Source organism: Conger conger, chromosome 10 (genome assembly GCF_963514075.1).
Source record: "Conger conger chromosome 10, fConCon1.1, whole genome shotgun sequence".
NCBI classification, from domain to species: domain Eukaryota; kingdom Metazoa; phylum Chordata; class Actinopteri; order Anguilliformes; family Congridae; genus Conger; species Conger conger.
The window spans coordinates 21726012-21745140 of record NC_083769.1 but is presented as its reverse complement, the minus strand read 5'-3'; the positions used below and the strand labels follow the sequence as shown (position 1 = coordinate 21745140).

Here is a 19129-nt window from a genome sequence, read left to right as displayed (position 1 = left end):
GCTCCCCATTGGTGAACTCTGTAGCCAATCCGACGCTTTACTTTTTCCTCAAACCAATTTCACAGTTTTTTTTTTTTTTTTTTTTTTTTTTGCACTTTTCTCTTTCGATTCCCCTTGGCCTCAAGAACGGCTCTTGGCTCCACCTGCTGAAACGATGCGGATGTTTACACCGTGTGCAGCCGCAAAGCAAGATCATTGACATCCGTACCACGTTGGTCCCGGGTCAACATAACACCAAACAATCAATAGAAAGTGTTTAATTATATTTTACATATTTGATGACTGGACGACAAGTGCTGAATTTAATAATAAACATCGTGCAAATAGTTCTTAACTCACAACTATATTCAAGCCAAAGAACTGTAGGCATAATTAGACAATTAAAAAGGAAATAGATCAGTCACAAAAAGCTGAAACATGAATAACAAAATGCAACAAATCCAGTAGCATTACATTAGCATTGGACTTGCAGGAGTAAACTAGGCTACTAAATATCAATGCCAAGCTGCTTAACCTGCTGAAGTTGTCCTGGTGTTTAAAGAATGAATCTTTTAAGGCAGTAACCTTCAGCTGAATGGCGTGGCTATAGGCAATATCAACAGAGATCTGAGGAGCTCTGCGCATAGTGAAATGTCCAATGTTATTTCAACTTTAAAAGAGCTTATATGCCCACTGTGGACTCTCATAAACCCTGTAAGAGTTGATGTAACACTGAATATTTTACTGCATGGTAGAATGAAGCATCTTATACAAACTATATAAACTATACTATAGTATATAAACTATATCCAACTTATACCTTCCATGGCACTTAAAATTACCTTGTTGGTGCCTGTAATGACTCCTATAGCAGCCTTGCCTCTGATAATTTAGTATTGTCTCTGCTCTTGACTTAATCTGTTTTGTGTGCACTATTAAGATTGTCTAGAGTCTAATGACTCAACTTAGTGTCTAACCATACCAGGTGCCTGTGATATGATCTAACATCATATGAAAATTATGTATTGGTGTTTCAGTTGACAATAGTCATACTGCAAGTGTTCAAATTACAGTTAAAGTGCATAAGTGCAAAAAACAGACAAAGAATGCAGGCATTTGAGCTACAGTAATGGACTTTTGGCAATCATTTTCAGCAATGACGCACTGTCTCTTTTTGGAGATGCTCTTCCTTTGTTACATCGAGTGCGAGTTCTCTGCATGTCTTATTTATGATTCAGTGGTTGACACACCCTACAAATGAGAGAAACAAGAATTGATGGCTTGTGTTTTTGAGGAATACAGAAATACAGCTACAAATTTAAGCAAGAAGCTTAAATTCAAGACACTCATAGAGTTCATGTTTCTGGACATTTCCTGATGCATTCATGATTTGGTAAATGTACATCTTGAGACTCCACCTGCTAAGCCTCCATGGTGCTACTGTAGCCTGAGGGTGATGCAATCTGCAAACAGGCAAATATAGATGGAGAATGTAGCTTAGCGTGATTAGTTCTGATCTGAGGCCAAAGAACAATTATTGCTGAATTAAACAAAGTGATTCCACCATGAGATAAAGTGATCACTCAGCACTGTGTATTACTTGCATTGTTTATTTCCTTTTATTTTGTTCAGTTCCAAGTATAACAAGGTAAGAATTTTTCTCTAAAGAAGTATCTGGTCCCACAGTCTACCTAAAGATAAGTAGCACACTCACACACACACACACACACACACACACACCCATGCCCCTACACACACGGGTGGCTTGAGACCACATAGCGATGGCCTTCTTAGAAATGAAAAAATGTGGCTTGCTTCAGTATCTCAGCCATTTCCCTCACACAGTTACACTCTGTACATCTCACACAATGCATCACAGCACCTCTATTTCCAAATAACTTAATTTCCCCAGAACAGGGTGACTGAGGGTGTAGATTCTGTTTGCTGCCATTTCAAGACAAATCTACACCTGCGCTCTTGAAAGTGTATTTAGGCCTAAATCAGTAGCCTCTGCTAAGCTTACCAAAGGAACCCCCCTGACCTGCTAAGTGCTCAATTTCCACACCCTTACCACAAATACAATTAGAGGAAGTTTCTTAAGACCAACGGGAACAAATCAATGGAGAAACATAATCATCTCTGCTGATCTAGGTGCCTACATGTAGTAAGATCATGGGGGCCCAGCAGTCTGACCTGAGCCTGCTGCTGTGTAATCAATACTCAACTGCTCCATGCCTGCTACTCAACCACTACTCAATTGTTCCACTTTAGACGGCTCACATGGAAGGCAGAAATGGTTTGTCTCCTTTGGGAGGCACAAAAGGTACCCCGAGGCTAGAATGAAGTGAGCCAATTATTCCAATGTCCCATTACTCAACCAAACAAACAGTAGGGTCATTATGGGCAATATTGATGTCAGAGGTTTTATTGTTTGTTTTTGTTTTGCATTGTTTGACTGTGATACTGACTGGCTGTAAACTGTATTGTGTTTTGAATGTGTTTATGTGATTGTTGTTTATTTACAGTAATGTCTCAGGTGCTTTTATGAACTCATAAATGCAATAGCATAAATTGCCTCTCAAGAACATTAAAGGTTTTTAAAGTTTTGATGGTAACCCTGACCAAGGTTCTCTGCAATCTATTACGGGGTTCGCCAACATTCTGACCCCCAGCCCATTTGCCATTTGATAAAGAATATAAAAAATTGTAAACTCATTTTGTAAAAATGGTTGACAGTTTAGGAAAATGTGGAAGAACTGTTCAAAAAGAACACAGCATCAAATGAATCTCAGACTGGAGAGTACACAATTCAGCTGGGTGGAGTGGCACAGTAGTGAACCAAGGATATATATATATGTATATATATATATATATATATATATATATATATATATATATACATATATATATATATATATATATATATACATATATATATATATATATATATATATATAATTTAAGCATTCTTTTTAAACATTATCGAACCCCATAGGGCAATTGGTCCTCTTCATTTGACCCATTCTAGTTACTTAGGAGCAGTGTGTAGCCACAGTGCAGTACCCGGGGACCAACTCCAGTTCAGAAACTAGTGCCTTGGCCAAGGTGCAACAGTGTACCTAACCTGCTATAGAGAGTTTGGGCCGCTGCTGCAGAACGGACTGAAGTCGGCCAGGGAATCAGGGTTGCCGGAATGGGAATTTACCACAAAAAATATAGGGGATTTATGAATTCATGGGGGAAGTTTTACACTGAAAATGTATGGGGGTCATTGACAGATGGGGATTTTTAAATGAGGTATAGGGAAGAAACTGTGAGAAATCAATTTGAAATCAATAGGTCAACTGAAGATGGGGGTTTTGAAGAGCTTTAGGGGGAATTATTCAGGCATCTGGAAACATTGCATGGGAATGTATGCTTTATACACAAAACCTCCCATGCTTCAATGTTATTTACATTTGATACAGAGACAAAGTAAGCAAACATGATGTCATAAAGGCTTGGACTGTGTAATTGATGCACCAAGAATGATTCTGCAAAGTGACATGCCATAGAGACTTGAGCTGTAGAATGGATGTCTACACCAGGTGCACCAGGTACACCGGGTACACCAGGTAAAGCTACGAAAAGTGCCTAAAAAGGTACAAATGCTTGTCACTGGGTATATACAATTGTACCCCTAGCCAGCAATATATTATTAATGAATTTGTTTTTTGCTTGCTCATTTGTACCCAAAAAGAACATCACTGTACTTTCAGGGTACAAAAAAAGATGTAACTCCACTGTCCCTTTATTTCTGAGAGCCTGTGATTTGACTGATGTTTTATGTGTGACATGCAGATCAATTGTTTTCCTTTGTCCCACAGAAAAGGAGGCATTAAGACTTTATGAACAGGATGGATGCTACAGCAATAATTGCTGTGGAAAAGATAACAGAAATAATTTCAGTTTGTGAAGCTGTTGTTATAACACTGTAGCCCCTTGAGGACTAGGCTTTCGTTCTAGATGCTCAATTAAGAGCATTATAATCACATATTTCTGATCTTACACGTTAAATGGTTAAAAGTATTGATGTATTAATCTGTGTGCTGGCTGAGGGCAGCCTACCTCAGAGTGACCAGAACATGATGTGAGGCTACAGAGTGGGGGCAAAATGGGCAGTGATCAAACCCAGCGATGGTTAAAGCGCCCTCGCTCAGGCATGTGGATAATAACCGGTCATCGGGTGAATCGACACCAGCGAGGGTTTCTGAATGTCGAAATTTCCACCTTTCATTAGTTTCCATGTTCAACTATGTTTTTTCTTTTCTTTTTTTCTGTGAAAGGTTCTTTCCACGAGACTGGCCAGTATTCAGCATTCTTAATGTTTCCGCTCAAGTCAAGCGATCCCGTTTCGAGAACCACAGAGAAAAACAGCGCAGACAAATGAACATGTACACCCAAAGTGAAACCTGGGGAACTTACAGCGGGGTTTGGGGCACATGAGTCTACCCTGGGACACCCGTTACTGTGTCTGTGTGTGTGTGTGTGTGTGTGCACATAGTATATGCATGTACATGAATCTGCCTATCTGTGTATATGTGTGTGTGGCTAGACACATGGTCATGATATGTGCATGTGTGCATACGTGCGCATATATTTATGTGTGTGTGTGTGTGTATTTGAAACTGGCCTGTATGTTTTTATGTGTGTGTTCATAAAATCTGCATAGCTCTGCGTATGCGCATATGTTCATGCTCTTGTGGTTTACCCTGACAATTGCACAACCCCCTAGTCTGAATCACGTCCGGCATAAGATGAAAATAGCGACACAAAACTGTAACACACAATTGCTCAGCAGTCGAAACAATGCACAAAATTCACACAATCTTTTACAGAGTATCTGCAGTGTGTGATTAGTGAAGAATTGTTAAAAATGAATTAAGAAACTCTGGTACCACCGAAGCTCTACTGTTTTTATCAACACCACAATCTGCCATCATGTATGCACAATATTCATTCTCAGGTTGTTTTGAGGGGGGGGGGGGGGGGAGTCTTCCCCCCCATGAAAGAAGATGCAGATTTTACTTTCAGCTTTTCTCAGTAAGCTCTTTGGGTGTTTCACCATAAGGCACAGGCAGCTGGACAAACTGAAGGTGCAGACAGGAAAATTAGTTTCAAATGAAATAATAAAAAAAACATGCTTTGAAATTTCAGATTCCAGTAAATTTGCAAAAAAATCACCTAACGTCTGTTTAATAAGCACAGGATGTGGTCAGCTGCTTGTTAAGAACCTCCCACACAGCACACGTAGTTCAAAAACAGACGCAGTTACAGGAGTGCTCACACACACACACACACACACACACACACATATAAACCCACCATACACTTTCATGCACACACACAAACAAGCACATGCACACAGAGACACGCAAACACACATAGCATGTGCACACACAGACACAATAAGTGTAGCACTGACAGTACAGAGCCACACAAACACAAATGCACACACACAATAAAGCATACTACTAACACGCAAACACACAGTACAGACACAGTCTCCCAGCTCCTCCCCAGTCAGTGGTGTTTGACCATTGTATTACACAGACATACTCAGCACTAAGTCATATTTTTAGATAAGCAAACATATACATGCATATTAAATATAGACATATGTGGGTATGTCCCTATGTTATTGCCCCATTGGCCTTTTCACTTTTATAACATTAAGAGAAAGCTCCCAAATCTATAGCCCTCGGGGTCACCCTTATGGAGTCCATGACCTGCTCACCAGCAGGATCACCTGTGGCCCACCTGAGAGGTGTTCAGGCCCTCTGGGGGTTCATATCCGCAGGCCTCAGGTCCACTGCAGCTGGGCCTGGCCCGGTCCGGCTGGGGGTCACCCCAGGGCTCAGACGGGTTCATCAGAGGAGCGGACCTGCCGTGAGGCCCGCCCAGGAGTGAACTCCAGCAGAGGACTGGCAGAGAGCGGGCTGAACAAGCGAGACATTGAGAAACGCAGCGGATCTTGTGATTCTCATGGCAGAGCTGGGCGGTTGCCAGGGAGAGGTCACTGCACAGCAGCTCCGTACTCAGCTGTCGTATAATCAATACTTAACTGCTCCATGACCGCTACAGTATTTAAACACTTCTCAACTGTTACATGACTGCTACAGTATTTAACCACTTCTCAACTGTTACATGACCGCCACAGTATTTAACTGCTTTTGAACTGTTACATGACTGCTCCCTGTGAAGGTGTACTCCCCTGCTAGTTATGCTGAGCTACTATGTAATATGCGACTACGTAATCATCTGCAATATTAACAATACACAACTGGTAATCAATCACTTTGCGCATACTACTCAACCCCTTTATCTGCACACTACTCAAACGCAATGCAAACACTGATCACCGCACGTGATTCCTGCTCAACTGTTGGGTGACTGGAACTCAACTAATATTAACATACAGTAACCACTATATGACTGCTACTGAATTGACCTGACTGCTGTTCAATGTGGCCTGCACAGAACTGCAACATCACCACCGCCCAACCAGTACTCAATCCCAGCATGAAGGCTACTCAACCCCTACATGACTGCTGCTCAACTAATTGCAAATAGACTGCTGTGGATTTGCTTACTCGCCTATACGAAATGATTGCTTGGCCTCAGTGCATACCAACAGTACTGCCAATTTTCATCTATTCACTTTTTAAAAATGTTTTCAGATTAGGGTTCTAGCAAAGACGTGGAGATATAATGCTTTTCACTGGCTGGCCTAATCCAGTTATCCATGGTATTGGGCTTGATGTGATGAGGACAGTGGCCACTTAAGGGCCACACAGTTGAGCTGTTTGGTTGAGAGTCGTCGGCACTCCGGCATTCCCCCGCCACAGACTGCAGTGCACAGCCTTCAGTGTTACAGTATTGTCTCTGTTATCACAGATGATATCAAACCAAAAGACACTAGATGACTGGTTTCTTTTCGCAAAGTTTTTTTTTCTCACATGCATATAAAGAGCACGGACAGGGGCCAAACGTCGCCTGAGGCAAACCCTAACAGACCTAACAGATCTTCTCAGAAAGATTGCGCATGTTAAAATCATAGGTCATATCTCATAATGAACACAAAGAACTTTACGATTACAAGACAATGGCAACCTTCTTTCGAGCGGGAGAAGTCTGCACGTGCCACTCGAAACAAACAAAAACTTTAATGGTAAATTAATGACTAATTATTTTATCTTTAGCATGTGAGTGGTCTCTTCATTGGAAGTGCCTGAGTTCAGCATGTACAGAACATCATTAGGCAATGAACTAGCAGTGAAAGGTAGGATGTTAAAAGGCAATGGGACACTACCCAAATCTTTTCAGTCTATGTGCCTTAATGTTGCAGTTTACTTGGCAAAATGTATCAACAAAACTGTAAAGTGTGTCAAAGCATCTATACTTGATTGTTTTCGTCATCTAATTCTGATTGAACTCATTTCCTTTTTACTTCTGCCTCCTTCGCAACTTCCTGTTCACATACACAGCGCCCTCCGGCCTTGCAGACTGTAACAGTGATTGAATTTATTGTCACATGACTTGCCTTGAAGAGTGAACGTTAGGGCGACGGTCATGAATTTGCTACAGAGACAGTATATTAACGTTGCTATAAAACCAATATACGTCCTGAGGAATGATATATCTTTCTGTGTATGTAATACGGAATTCTACCTTGTAAATTTATTTTATTTTCATTTAGCATAGCATTTCATTATGTGTGTTACAGAGACCTGGTGTCATTTAATAATAACACTACAAATAATAATGCTGTTGTCATAATTTATGAGATTTGTAATGAGTGAAGAATTAGTTGAGGCTAGGACCTTTGGAAACAGAAACATTTATGAATTGAAGCTGAAATGAAGGGGGGAAAAAAGGAGGCTAGCTGTGATGGATGCATGAGGAGGAGGCTTTGGAGAGATTAAATGTGGAAAAAAAGAAGAGAGAAAGAGAGAGTGGGAGATAAAGATAGAGGGGAACAAGGCCCAGGGCTGTGAGGATGTGGGGTCCCCGTCAGTACCTCTCCCTCAGGAAGCCAAACAGAATGAGAGGAATGCTGGCAGCATGGAGATGGAAGCAACAGCAGCCAGAAAGAGATAGATATGGAGAGACAGAGAGAGATAGAGAGAGCAAGGGGGAACACCACAACATAACTAATACTGTAGAGCTACACAATACCATAACATAGCCAATACTGTAGAGCTACACAACATAACCAATAATGTAGAGCTACACAACAGCACAACATAACCAACTCTGTAGAGCTACACAACACCTCAATATAACCAATAATGTAGAGCTGCACAATATCGCAACATAACTAATACTGTAGAGCGACACAACACCACAACATAACCAATACTGTAGAGCTACACAACAGCACAATATAAACAATACTGTAGGACTACACCATAGTGTAACATAACCAATAATGTAGAAATACACAACAGCACAATATAACCAATACTTCAGAGCTACACAGCAGCACAACAAAACTAATATTGTAGAACTACACAATTCCATAACAAAACCGATATTGAAGAACTACCACAACACCACAACCTAGTCACCAATCATCAAAACCCACTCCCCTGTCCTCATCAGCCACGCAACTTACACCCCCAATACACAAAGTTCTACAGAACATGTAATGAAGTTACTGTGATATTTTAATGGAGAGGCATCAAAGTCAACACTCCCCTCCCCCGCCCCCTCTCTCTCTGCTACATAGCAACAGTTACCGGCCGGAGTGTCCCCTAAGCTGCAGCCTCTGACAGATTTTGCAGTAGGCGGAGCTCGGTATAAGCGTGTCTGTTTTTAATCAGCCATCTGGATAGGGCTTGGGGGCCATTGGGTGGCGTGGGGGGGCTCCGTGCACTCTTCGGGGGGCACTGGCCAAACCCGCCAGAACAACGGCCTCGGGAAAAAAGGCAAAGGAGCCCAGGGAATGCAGAGCAAGTGAGAGAGTGAGTGAAAGAGAGATTAGACAAACACACCCTTGGACTTTTCCCAAACACATCAGCATACTCTTGCAAGAGGAGACAAGTAATTTTAAACTTTCTTTCAACTTCCTTGAAAGAACATTTTAGCTGTCCAGCAAATCATAATATCTTCAAGCTTTAGATGTTTGAGGGTATGGGTTTGTAACATGCGATTTGATTAACATGTTTAAGAAGATTCTGGAATTTGATGGAGGGTTTTCGGGGGGGGGGGGGGGGGAGGAGCCCATGTACATATGAGTGTTGTCCATGCTACTGTCACTTGTGGCTTTCCAGGGTATACTGATATGCATTTTGTGACACATTTTTTGTAAAATTCCCAATACAAATCAAATTTGATTGATTGATTAGGTGATTGACAAGTCTAGTTTGGTATAATGCACATGAGGTGCCAGCCAAGTGATGTGTTGGCATGGCAACCATTTCTGAAATCACATGCCTTGGCACAAAGCTTACTCACTTCAGAAATAAATGGAACTAGTGTGTGAGAAAGAGTATAGTTTGAATTGGAGTGCTCAGATTAAATTGGACTGTGTGTGGGAAAGTGTGCAGTTTAAATTGGACTGTATATGGTAAAGTTTGCAGTTTAAATTGGACTGTGTGTGGGAGGGGGCAGAGTTTGTACTGGTGACCCATCGTCTGGTCTGTTTGTGGGGAGGCCCTCAGTGTTATGCAACGCAGCAGGGCCCGTTCCAGCAGTGTAAGGGCTCTGAAACGAGAGCACGTCGAGCAGAGCTGCCTGTGTTTGTGCTAGAGCTGGCCGGACGCACCAGTCCTCCTGTTGCCGAGCACCAGGGCACCTGGGCCGGCCATTTTCTGCTAAACCTTGTCCGGGCTGCACTACACACACTTCTATTCAGTTGCAGGAGCATTGAAAATTACTTAGAGCATTTAAAGAACAACACAATACAAAATGCTCACACACAGTATGGCGTTAAAGAGTCTCTATTTCTCTCTCTGCCTCCCTCCCTGTTATTTTCTCTTTGTCTCCGCGCCCCTACAGTTTTTTTTATGTTTATGCCCAATGGAAAATTCAATTATATTTACTCATTTTTTGTGCATTTTTTCTTTTGTGGTGGCAGACAAAACAAGCTCACACACTCATACTGTAGGTATTTTCCAACAAGACAGGAATGCATGCAGTACACACATACACACAGACAGACAGCGATACACACACACCCATACATACGCACATGCACACAATGACGTACAGTACACACACACACTCCCTCAGATACATAGCGACACACACCCATATACACATATACATTCACCAATACGCCTATACAAACACACACAGGCACATAAAGATATATCTTTGTGTACCCGAACCCTGTGTAGGTGCGTCTAACTGGAACAGTCAGGTTCAGCAACTGCACTGACATAAACCCACATTTAAACCACAGGGAGCAGAGCCCAGAGCAGACGACCAATTGGGCTGCTGTTCTCGACCCTCTCAATATGGCCCTTAACAGCAGGCATAAGGCCAGCAGTTAGGCTCTGCGTACTGGGAGCTCCGCACTTTTCATCTCGTGATGGTCACTTGACGGTCAGTAGATTACATTGACATAAATACCCATTTTAAGCACCAAGTCCTGATGCAGAAAAACACGCCAGCTTACATCCCTTTCCCTGGGAAGCCAATCACAAATCGAATCACAACTCTGGAAGTGCGTAGCTATAAAACTACGGAAACAAACTGTTGATCGGTTTAAGATCAATGGGCAGAAAGAGAACTAGAATTTTAACATTTTTTAAACACTTTTTAACACCAATACTTGAAGTTTATTTTTCAATTATGGGGTTAGACTGTCAGAGTTTCAATTTTTTGTGGTTTAAAATTAGCTGCCAGATTTAATGCCTTTCAAAAATAATTTATTGGATGAATATTCTTCCAGGCGGCACGGATGGTGCAGTGGGTAGCACTGCCGCCTCACAGCAAGGAGGTCCTGGGTTCGAATCCCCGTTGGCCGGGGCCTCTCTGTGCGGAGTTTGCATGTTCTCCCCGTGTCTGTGTGGGTTTCCTCCGGGTACTCCGGTTTCCTCCCACAGTCCAAAGACATGCATGTTAGGCTGATTGGAGAGTCTAAATTGGCCGTAGGTATCAGTGTGTGAGTGAATGGTGTATGTGCCCTGTGATGGACTGGCGACCTGTCCAGGGTGTATTCCTGCCTTTCGCCCAATGTATGCTGGGATAGGCTCCAGCCCCCCTGCAACCCTGTTCAGGATAAGCGGGTTCAGATAATGGATGGATGGATATTCTTCCAATAATATCCAATATTCTGTCTGAAGTATTATTGCAAAACTGTAGATTCTGGTTTTGCATACAAACACGCACATACACACATGCACACACCCGTAAGCATGCACACACACACACACACACATAGACGCACACACATGCACACACACACACGTATTGTAAGCACACACACACACACACACACAGACACACACACATACTGTAAGCACGCACACACATGCACACACACACGTATTGTAAGCACACACACACACATAGACGCACACACATGCACACACACACACACGTATTGTAAGCACACACACACACACACACACACTGTTTTTCCGGTCTCTGCACATGCGTGCATACGCACAGCGCTGCCGTGGGTTTTTTCCTGTTTCGGGGGGGTGGGCGGGTGTCAGCCTCGCCGTTTGGGCTGGAAAGAGCGTTAGAGCAGCGCAGCCCTCCTGTGTCTCTGGCCTACAGGAGCACACATTGCTGCGAGAGCAACTTTCCAAAACAGGAAAAAATCCCTCACAACGGAAAAGTTACCGACTTCAGTTCGCGATGAAGTGTCACAGAGCCACAGCACTGAAAACATGGGCTGATGGGGGATGGGGCAATGGTGTAACGGAGGAGGGCGGGCAGGTCCACATTAGCTCTGAGAACAATGCTGGGGAGGTTAATCTGGGTGGTCTCATGACCCATTACGTTACATTACATTAATGGCATTTGGCAGACGCTCTTATCCAGAGCGACGTACAGTTGATTAGACTAAGCAGGAGACAGTCCTCCCCAGGAGCAAGGCAGGGTCAACGGCTGCGCTTATTGTAGCTAGACTGGGGATCGAACCACCGACCTTGCAGATCCTAGTCATGTACTTTAACCACTATGCTACAGGCCACCCATTCCTTTAAAATCAACCAACATTAAGGAGATTTTAAGGACTGCAGTCCCTATGCACAAAAACCTCCCCAGCTTCCATTCCCTTCCCCAAGAGTCCGAACATTATTGGAATCAGAATGCTGGAAGTGCAGAGCTATAAAACTATGGAAACAAGACCGTCACAAGTCTGTGCTGTTGGTTTAAGATGACAGGTCACAAACAGACCTAGCACAATAATTTTAATGCTTGAACACTATTTAAAAATGTTTTTTACGCTAACACTCTGGGCTGGTTTCAACTGCCTGTGTATTCTTTAGGAAATATTTTTTGTCCACTGTGAAGCACATTCAACTTTGCACTCCTTGTATAGAAGGTGGTCCATAAATGTATTATTATTATAATAATAATAATAATAATAATAATAATTATTATTATCTGGCTCAACTACAGCACCTGTATGTGCCTTTAATCAACTGCTAATTATTGTTCTTTTTTTGGCACAAGGGTCGAAGGTCGGGATCAGGACCTGGGTCCCACATCCTCGTTACCACGCTGCGCTTGTGACATCACTCGTTCGAGGCAGGAGGACCGAGAGGTGTGATGACATCACAGATGGTGGGGGAATTCCAGAGGTTCGTTATAGAGAGCTGATATTTCTAAAGACAATAATAAAAAGACGCCCACCGATTTCACCAACAACAAACTGAAAAGAGGGGGCGACGCTGAAGGAAAGACGCATTATTAATAGCTGGGGCTGTGGGAGTGGAGAGGTGAAACCACTTCTTTCGTCCCTCCAACCTCCGTGTGAATGAACGTGCGTGAACAGGGCTGTGTGGTCTGAAGGCTTGTTTATGGAATAAGGTGGGGAAGCCCTGCCCCCCCATTCTTGTGAAATCTTTTCTATTTTTGTTCAAAGCTGATGCATATTTTCAACCGCCAGCCCAAATGATATCTGTATGCCTGTATTCTCACTTACGTTTTGAAAAATGACTCCGTTTAATTTTGGGGTGTATGTGGTCTTCAAATGCATTGGTACTAAATAATTGAAAAAGTGTCTACTTGAACTTCAAGTTGCAAAACAATATCTTCAGATGTTTGTAATGAACAAGCAGCTGCCAAAATATCACACATACTTCTGTTTTTGGGTGAATAGAAAAGGAAGTGATCTATAAATCCGATGGCAGTGCAGGACAACTGCTAGACAATTGGGCCTCATCTCAGAGGTAATGCAGGTTTGATTCCCAGGTGGGTTTCCAGTCCCTGCAGTGGTGCTCCACTTTTATTAGTGAAAAGTGGAGGCAAACGCAATGTGGATATGAAAGTTAGGATTGTGTGGAGCAGCGAGTGTCCCAGCATTCAAATGAAACCCATGAGACACATGAGATCAATGGACGGGACATGAAGCCAGAACTACTGAACACGGAAAACATGTGAGGGAGGAATGTGTGCGTCTTGAGAGCTTAGCGAGAGCTAGCGAGCTGACAGACAGTCTGACAGAGACCTGGACCTCGGAAATGGCAAGGCTGAGTGGCCTGATTCCGCGAAGTCCCCTTAGTACGCAGCATTTCCACGGGTGCAGGGTGGGGGGGGGGGGGTTTCAGGGGCCGGGTGACAGGTCTATGAGGACGCGGGGGGCCTCACCTCCAACCACAGCTCAGCGTGGGCGGAAACCCAACAGAAAAGAAACTTAACCCCGCCCCCCCCACCACCAAAAGTGATTCAATACGCCCCTTCCCGCCTGTCCCCAGCGTGATTCGGTATGCCCCTCCCCAACACTGTGATTCCGTACGCATTGTGATTCATACCTCCCCTGAAGCGCCCCCCGTCCCCCCCGCTGTCTGACTTCGCCCCTCTTCCAGGAAAAGGGCTGACGGCTCAGACGTCAGCTGGAAGTGCACATCGTGTTCGGAGAGGATCGCTTTACCGTGTCTGTTTGCTCAGCGGACGGCCGAAGCCTCCAACCTTCGGCCGGCATACACACGACGCGTCCCACATTTACCGATAAGGACCCGTATTAGCCTGTTCAGACTCTCATTAATAGCAATTTGGCAGACGCTCTTATCTAGAGTGACAGACAGTTGATTAGACTAAGCAGGAGACAATCCTCTGCAGGAGCACTGCAGGGTTAAGGGCCTTGCCCAACGGCTGTGCGGATCTTATCGTGGCTATTGTAGCATTATTCTGTTCCTTGTGTTTCAGGTGTGACCACCACACTGGTGTATTTGCGTGAGAACAGCATACCGCTCCACAGTCGTCCCATTTTGAGTTACAACACTGCACTCTGCCCTGTAATGTATCCCCTCGAGCAAGCTTATGGCAGTTTACTAAAGCAACAGACAGACAGAAAACGCCAATCACCTGAAACACAAGCCTAAATACACCGTGTCAAACCACGTAAAGCATTTGTGTTTTTAAAGAGCTGGTTATTTTGATTAGCAGCCAGCCTGCTGAGAGTCAGTTCAGGGCCCGGTTCATGCAGCGCTGCTGTGTCTCCAGCAGAGGGAGCCAACATACAGACCAGCTCTCTCCATTCTGCTGTTCCGTTCCCCCTTCTCCCACCAGGGACCCCTCAGAAAGGGCCCTGGTGCGCCTCAGCCTCCCAGCATCTTCTCTCCAAATGCGCTTACCCAGCCATGCAGGTCTGCCCGCAGGACAGCCAACAATAATAGGCACACATTTTTATAGTCCACAGCACATTAGTTGCGTGGACTGTGCGCGGTAAAGGATAGGTTACAAAGAGAAAGAGAGAGAGAGACAGAGAGAGCGAGAGAGAGTGAGAGAGCAACAGTGAGAGAGAGAGACAGAGAGAGAGAGAGAGAAAGAAAGAGAGAGAGAGAGAGAGAGAAAGAGAGAAAGGAAGAGACTGGTTTTGTTTGGTACTTAGCCCTCTTTCTGGAGTGCTGTTCTGAGAAGCGCAGAAACTCAAACTGGGCGGTGGGTCCTGCATACATTGGCATGAGGGAGCCGCGCAGCTGAGGTCTGGCCAGCCTCGAAGCGGGCGTTTGGAAGTCCAAAGATGGGCGGAATCTTAACTCTCCTCTTTCCCGCTAGCCCTCTCCCCCACACCGCCCATCCCCCTCCGGTTCAGGTCAGCGCCTCGGTCCGCTTCGCTTCCCAACAGGATATCCTGTCCGAGAGTCAGGCCTCTGGCACCATGTGACCTCTTCACCCTCTCAGGAGCTGGTCCCGAGCACGCGGGGGCCGCTGAGGATGGGGTCGGAGGTCGCTCGCCCCGACGGCGAAACCCCGGCCCCGGCACCCGTGAGCGAGGGCCGTTATGGGGGAAAATGAACCCAGGGACCGCGTTCAGCATGACGACCCGGGCGCAGCCTTATGAATGAGCTCCTGCAAGGGTGGATTTATGAATGCCTGGCACAGGAAAACACTTTCTCTGGGTTTCTACTCAACATAGGACCACCCAAACACTTTCTCTGAGTTATTTTTTATTTAATTTTTTTTTTGTTGCAAAATATCGAACCATCCAAACACTTTTTTTCTGGGTTTATTGCCTCTCACAGAACCACTCAAACACTGTGCTGTACCTGAGTTTCCTACTTCCCATAGAACCTACTACACATTAAGTACTTTTTCCTTTTTTCTCCCTTCCCATAGAACCATCTGGTAAGCATTAACTGATGGTTCTTTGGGAAGCTGGGTGTACTGAGAATTTTAAAACAAATGAGATTTTTAAAAAGAGAACAGCCCTAGGTGCCCTTTAGATAATTTTGGAAGGCAATTGCTCCAAAACACTGTTTTTGTTTGCATGGCTCACAAGGAGCATGCTTGGGTAACCATGGAAATGAGAGTATGCGGGTGTGACCCTGAGCGTAATTGGGGTGTAATTGTTCAATAGCACATCCGTTAGACATTACACAATTGTTATTAGTTTGGTTATTAAGGACAACACTGACAGAATGGAGACAGCTCCTCCAATGGGAATAGCCTGTTCTCCTTTCAGCTAAACTTCTACCGTAGCACAGTGATAGATTAATGCTGTTCTATATGTACTTCGGAACTGTACATGCACTTTTTATTTTTCACTCATGTGATGTGTGTGAACCGAGGGCTGAACATCAGTAGCCCAGATACACTCCCTGAGGACACAAGACAGGGGCAGGGCTCGCAGGCCGGGGGGACTGGAAATCAACACTTCCTGCCTGGACAGGAAGTGCTACCTCCACTGCCCCTTATCACTGGCAGCACAGGCAATCAGGGGAGGGAGAGAGTGAGAGAGAGGGGGGCGGAAAGAGAGTGAGGAAGAGAGAGAGAAAGAGAGTGAAGGAAAGAGAGAGAAGAGGAAGAGAGAGAGGTAAAGAGAGGGGGGGAGAGAGGGAAAGAGAGTGAGGAAGAGAGAGATTGAGGGAAAGAGAGAGTGAGGAAGAGAGAGAGGGGGAAGAAAGAGAGGGAAAGAGAGAGATAGAGGGGGAAGAGAGTGAGGGAAAGAGAGAGAGGGAAAGAGAGAAAGATAGTGAGGGAAAGAGAGAGAGATGGAGGGGGAGAGAGTGAGGGAAAGAGAGAGAGGGAAAGAAAGAGATAGAAGGGGAAAGAGAGTGAGGCAAAGAGAGAGATAGAGGGGGAAAGAGAGTGAGGGAAAGAGAGAGAGGAAGAGAAAGAGAAAGAGGGAGCTTGAGAGAGAGAATGGTGCACAGACAGCCGCACCATGCAGCCCACTCTCTGAGCTCTCTGCTTTGTGTCTGTGCAGCGCTGCTGCAGGGGAGGGGCTACTGCACACAGGAAGCAGGGGACAGCCCAAGCACAATGGCCTTTACTGGATAAGCCCATCTGGAGACACAGAAATGCCATTTATAACAAATACAAGATAAATAAACAAATATAAATACAAGTAAAAGCTGCTGTAAAGTAGGGCACTTTGATCTTTGGTGGATAAAAGAATAATTCTGCTAAACCATGTATTACAAATTTCAATAAAACGGCTTCATGTGCTGCAATGGGTAGAGTCACTCATGGAATTTAACCATAAGTTTAGCCAAGATTCTTAAGGCAAAATCATAAAATAGCAACCCAATATGTGTGTCTCTAGCCAAAATCCGAGTTACTTTGCCAAAACCATCATTGATTGTAAAGGCAGAAAAATGGGGACAAACCAAAACAGGATGATAAAATTACAAAAGAAAACAGGGAACCACTTTCTTTTGCAGGAATTATATAATAACCACCGGGCAGTTGGCTTGCAACAACATGTTGTTTCCCTGCTATTTCGGATATCAGCTTGTTCATCTCTGAGCAACAAACACATTCTTTCAGGTAATGTGGTTAGCATTAGCTGATTCAGTTAACAGTTGTGTTACTTATCGACAACAACTAAGCAGACTGTACGTTTTGCCCTGGATAAAGGACCTATGATAAAGGAAAATGGGCAATTATCATTGCAATGTTCCCCCAAATCCACTTCCTCCAGAACATGTGACTACTTACATAGAACAGCGATGGTACAGAACTCGTATACAAAACGTAAGTGGTGTCAGAGCCATTCTACTTAAAACAAGTCATTAGTACTTAATACATAACATATGGTCAGTTAAATGAAAAACGACCTATTGTGTTTTGTATAACAATGAAGAGCCATTTTTAGTTATTTGTTCCATTAATTGTAATGTGCTGTAAAGTAAAAATGTCAATCTGGCTTCATTACACTCCTGTTCATGCATGTCAAGAACAAAATAATCCTTATTGTAGTTGCTGTACAATAAGGAGCCACCAGCAATGCAAATCTCTGTTATCTGTCAGTATTTTTGTTGGTCTGTGTGTCTACGGTGCCAGTAACACTCTACACAGTATGGGCCTGATTTATTGAGACCTTTAGCATATTCAAAACTAATAACAGAAACAATGACTGGTGCAAAACAAATACTGAGCGCAATCATTAGCCATGTTATTGGTTTTGCGTGGGCTACAGTTTTGCATGTGCAAAAGGTCCTAGTAAATCAGACTGTATGAGCCCTAAAGGCAACAGGTGGGACTTCTCCCTTCTCCTTACAAGCACGTGACCAGTCGAGTGGGAGGGAGAAATCTCTACAGCTCAGTTCAATTTCAGTTGAACATGCAGAAGAATTAGTGAGAAGTGCTCAAATGGGAATGCAATATGATTTAAGGGTCATCTCTTTTCAATCTCCTCTTATCTTTCTCTCTCTCCCTCTTTGGAATTAGCCTCCTTGGATAAATGACAACATCTCCCAAGCATTTACCCGAACACTCAGAGTACAAACGTCTGCAGACTTGCCGTATTACACAGACATTTTTGTGATTCATTCTAAATGTTTCCACACATTCATAATATAGACTTAATACAACCATTCAATCTTTCAAATGTTGAAAGACAGTTTTCTGGTATTAAGCAATTGCTGTGTGTAAGTACACAGGAGTAACATTGTACTTAAAGTGGGACCTGAAAAACGATTTTACTCAAAGGAAGAAACTTATCCCATTCAAAGCTGACCTTTATATTGTTCTGTGGCATTGAAAGTATAAAACAACTGAATTTGATCTCATTTTCTCCATGTGAAGTGCACCACAATGAAGTAAGCGTAAGTACTTATACCATGAACATAACAGACTTCTAACTACATGTCATTCCACTAGAATGAAAGCAAGACAGCTTACCATATCAGTGAAATGAAATGGTAAAATGAACAACATGATTTAGCCGTCAGAGAACAGGATTTTCTCTTGTTCATTCATTGTACAGAAAGCACCAGCTGCACGTTCAGACAGGAAAAATCCAAAATGATGAGCTTCGGAAAGATCATTCTGGAAGCCCGTGAAGCAGGCCTTAGAGTTGGTCTTGGGAGGACTGGCCTTGAATGCAGCGATATTCCCTTAGTCCAAGCCACTTCACCTTGAGCAGTTTGCTTTACCACCGTAAGAGCGGTCAACGGTCATCAAGGATGCTACAGACCTTCATTTTGGCATTTATGGGGACCATAAGGTTCTGACCATAAGTCTCTGAACCCTACACACC

At 43.8% G+C, this 19129-nt stretch overlaps 1 protein-coding gene across 5 annotated transcripts in view; it reads right to left on the bottom strand.

Annotated features, from left to right (window-relative positions):
- The window catches only part of hdac7a (histone deacetylase 7a), a 73318-nt gene that overhangs the window by 51330 nt on the left and 2859 nt on the right, over positions 1-19129 (bottom strand). The gene's annotated exons all lie outside the window — the stretch shown is intronic.